Genomic DNA, 5068 nt, shown 5'->3' with positions numbered 1-5068 from the left:
TTCTTCGGCCCCACAGCCAGCTGCGGTCCGGGCCGCCGGCGCCCCCTTCTGGCAGGCAGTCGAACATGAGCTTTTTATGAAACATTCAGAAATTAACTCAAGAAATCAACAGAAAAAATACAGTCCTGGACCTTCAGCAGACCTGGATCCTCAACCATCCTGGACCTTCATCAGACCTGGATCCTCAACCATCCTGGACCTTCATCAGACCTGGATCCTCAACCATCCTGGACCTTCATCAGACCTGTATCTTCAATCATTCTGGATCCTCAACCATCCTGGACCCTCAGCAGACCTGGATCCTCAATCATTCTGGATCCTCAACCATCCTGGACCCTCAGCAGACCTGGATCCTCAATCATTCTGGATCCTCAACCACCCTGGATCCTCAGCAGACCTGGATCCTCAACCATCCTGGACCTTCATCAGACCTGGATCCTCAACCATCCTGGACCTTCATCAGACCTGGATCCTCAACCATCCTGGACCTTCATCAGACTTGTATCCTCAATCATTCTGGATCCTCAACCATCCTAGACCCTCAGCAGACCTGGATCCTCAACCATCCTGGATCCTCAACCACCCTGGATCCTCAGCAGACCTGGATCCTCAACCATCCTGGACCTTCATCAGACCTGGATCCTCAACCATCCTGGACCTTCATCAGACCTGTATCCTCAATCATTCTGGATCCTCAACCATCCTAGACCCTCAGCAGACCTGGATCCTCAACCATCCTGGATCCTCAGCAGACCCGGGCTGTCAACAGTGCTGGACCTCAGCAGACCAGCAGATCAGCAGGTAGTGTAATTCCAACTATCCTTGAATAGTGACTTCAAGCTGTTAATTTGCTTCAAAGCAATATCTGTTATTAGCTGTAAATATTCAGCAAGACTAGAAAATGAATTGTATATTAAATAATTTTTGTGCTACCATTGTTTCTGTTCCACAATTAAACCATCTGATCACTATCATCATCACAACCACTCTTACAGGATTTGTACACAAGCCAAAGCTGACACTCTTTTTCCTTCTCTTATATGTCTGTTACATTTTCATAACACATGTAGACTGAACTGTCAAAGTAGCTTGAATTAGAATTTGTCTGTCAAGCAGTATTGTGGTTCCAATTCTTCTTGTGTGAAGTAATTGGTGGTTTGCAAAGCTCTGCTGTCAAAGTCGTTTCCCCAACACTGCTTTCAGTTACAGATGCTGGGTAGTTTCATATTTCTATCCTTTACATATTTAGAGGACAAAATAGAGCTTCCTGGATATAAAAATATTCAGTTTCATATTACTTTATTACTCAAGTCAAAAAGTACAGTCAGTTGGATATTATTACCAATGCATGTAAGCAGCATTATGACCTCACAGATGCCAAGACGATTTTTTTTTTCTACACTGTAGTGCAATTTATTAGTATATCAATGTCTTCATATGAAGTATAATTATCCTCTAAGAATTTATGTTTGTAACTGGAAATTTAGAGGCGTAAAATATTTCCCTTTAAAATTTAGAGGCTTAGAATTTTAATGTAATGGATGCACTTATTTATTTTACCCTCAGCACTGGACAGCCGACTGTTAAAAGGAAAATTTTGAAGTGGTGGTGTCCTGGTGGAGTAGGGGTTAAGGATGCTGACCACATAAGTGCAATTTCTGTGGATCAAGTCCCTTAATGCTCTCCCCTCATTTCCTGTCAGCTCTCTACTATCCAATAAAGGCAAGAATTCTTGACATCCTATGTTAAACTCAATATGTGAGGTCTCTGGCTGCTACGCTGTGAATGAGCTGGAGCTTATTGTCTGTTCATGTAATCTAGCAAACAGACAACACGTTACAGTGTTAACTTATAAATTCTAACTTTTGATAGTTTTTTTTAAATCTTAGATGCATTTCTTAGCTCATATACACTACACACTGGTATATTCTTGAGTTAATTTACCCAGTATTTGTAAAATAACCATTACTTACCCATTAATCTGATGGTAGTTATAGCAATTTTCAACTCTTATTTGTTGCCTTTCTTGTATTTCTTTTTACTTCCCCTGAATAGAGTTTTATGTAAAAGACATCTAATTGATTATTTACTTATTCTTGCTTCTTTCCCTCAAATTGTACATGAGTTATTTTTCATTTATTGATATTATATGGTGAACAATTTAACTGTCCATTTAATGTGCCTATAGAGATGTGTTCACAGGGGACACGGCATAAGGACTAAAACAGAGAAAATAAGGACATCTGTCGGTGTAATACAGGCATGAACATGAGGCCTAATACAATACTTCTTGATCTGTGAACAGTTAGACCATCTGGTCTGCATTGAGCAAACCCGTTTATCATAAATAGATTGATATAACATAAAATAAAATAATAAAATAAAACATTTACTGCGGAGTTCAAAATCCACAAATGATCCTGTTTCACTATTTCTGTAATGTAGTTATGAGTGTAACAGATCAATCTCTATTGAAAGAAATTAACTTTTTCAGACCATTCATTGCCATTAAAAATATGGCAGACATTTGACAGTGGAAACACAGCTTATGGGTAACAAGATCAACAATAGTTATGTTATTTTCAAATGTTCCAACCAATTAGTTTATTTCAAGTCTCAGCTTTTAAGGCAAGAGGTCCTCAGAGGGAACATTCATATTTCCATGACAACTAGGAAAGTCCATCTGCTGCAGACGATTATGCCATATGTTCAAGAATCACCTTTCGATCATAGCATTCATCCCAATTGTCCTTTAAACACTAAACTAATGTAATCAATGACAGACATTTTCAACCCATAGAGATTTCTGAAATACTCAGTTTCTCATTAATCACCAGTGTCTCAAGAGTTAAACACTTCACGTGTCCAGAAACATTAGTTCAGTAGCTATTTACTCATACTTAATAGATTTATTTGTTATAAAATATTTAGAACTTGTTCTGAGTTTTTTTACAGTAGACATTTCTGTCTATTGTAGCCCTGTATTTAAAAGTGTACATATGTGTTATAGGCAAAATATATTTAAACGATCAAAATTCAATAAAATGGATTCAGACTCATATGGCGCATTATTATATTTAAGGACCTGCACATCAGCATTAGTGTTTTGATTTTCTGAGCTCAGGTCAGAGTGAAAGTGAGGATCAGATCACTTTGCTTAGGAAGTATGTTGGGAATGATGTTTTCAGTTTTTGTTTTTTTTTTTATTCATGCTCTTTCCCATTTATATAAAGCTCCGGATTACAGAATACGTGCTTTAAAAGGTAAAGGCAATAATTATGCTGCACCCTTTAAAAGTATGATATTATTCATATGTTGTGCTCCTGGATTTTTTTCTACTGATTATGGTGTAACAGCCTTTAAATAGTAACTGGGCCATATTTTGAGTCATTTATTATTGAATTTAGACACTGTTGAGTGGTTTCATGACATGTTTTACACCCAAATCATAATTTGTGAAGAAGCTATAACTAATTAAATGACAGCAGACAAAGCTAGTAGAAATTCAAAGTGCAGCCTAACTCGGAAGTGAAATGAAGTGAAGTGAAAGTGAAAAATTTACATTTCCGTCTAAGTAAATGCACTTAGTTACCTTCTGCCACTGATGATATCATTAATATAACTGCTGCATATTAACTGCCATTCAAAATAGTCAGTGAGGATGGCAAATCTATACAAATCCCAATGTTTGTTGAAGACCTTCCTCAGTTTCTGAGATACTCAAGGCTCATGCAACATGACTATATTGCTCTTTGGCATTTATTTTTCTTCACTTCTCTTATCTGTTGTTCTACGGTTCTTAATAGATCCTGCTGCTGTTCTGACAAAGGTCCTGACTGGGTGATCACAAACTTTCAAGGCTCCTCACACAGCCCCATGCAGGTAGGTGGAGGGCTCTGAAAACCAGCAGCCTATCTTAGAGTGGGTGGTGAGAAACACTTTCACGCCAATTCTTCTTCTTTGATGTGCACCACACAGTCCAAGAAGGCCAAGCCTCACATCTTCCCCCATGACCTTAAATATGGGTCATAAGCGCCAATGCCGGTGGGCACCAGGCATAGCTGTTTCTGCGTGATATAATCCTCATATTTGAAATAAAGCAGGGCACACAACTGGTCTGAGGTTGTATCTGTTGTCTCGTTGTAGCTGTTACTGTATCAAGTAGTATGTATATGCTGAAATAAATTTGTATTCACACACAGTGTTACCACCAAATGAGTTCAAATAGTTGTTATTTTTTCAAGTTTTCAAATAGTTTCCATGTACTTGGTATTATCTCTTTCTGTTCTGAGTGCATTTTCAGTGCACCAGTGATGAAACTGATGTTTCCTCATTTGGTCTAGGTATATTTTTCACTGTATGGCCTCCTTGGTTCCACTGGGAAAATGAAAAACCACAGCATTCAATGATATCTTATTTACCTTTTTATTTTTTTATGGGGGGGGGGTCTCATGAAATGTACAAAGCCTTTCAGGATCCAAGATTTGGTGTAGAGGAATATTATTGGCCCACCAGGATGCTGACCTCAACCCCATTTAACATATTTCAGATTAACTGGGAATGTTGACTATGAGTCAACAAGGACTTATCACCAAACATCAGTGGCCCACAATTCAAGTTGTAAATGAGAAGGAGAAACTTCCTGCAGCCTGGTCCATAAATGTTGTTGAAAAAGGGGTTTGTGTTGATGTGCCCACATACTTTGGGACCAGCAAAGTTTAATGAATATATACTTACGAAAACCCTGTTGTGCTGATATTATCCTAGTGAAATTGCAGTGCATCAGCTGGATTGAACACTGTCCAAGGTGTGATGGTAGTGTCCACTCCTGTGTTTTAAATTTGGTCGTGGTGGCGTGGATTGTGTCTGTATTTGAATATTGTACTTTTTTGTTTGTGGTACCTTAGTTTATTAGTACGTCTGATGCTGTACTAGTACTGCTCCGTTCTTTGTCACAGAATACACCTGTCTGCTTTTAATATCCGAGGATTAAAATAATTCTCGTCATTATTATTATTGACAAACACACTCCCAGGTGTGGTATTACACCGCCTGCAAATCAATAAAT

This window comes from Echeneis naucrates, chromosome 12 (assembly GCF_900963305.1).
Source record: "Echeneis naucrates chromosome 12, fEcheNa1.1, whole genome shotgun sequence".
Lineage (NCBI taxonomy): Eukaryota > Metazoa > Chordata > Actinopteri > Carangiformes > Echeneidae > Echeneis > Echeneis naucrates.
Note: the sequence above shows the minus strand (reverse complement) of the source record.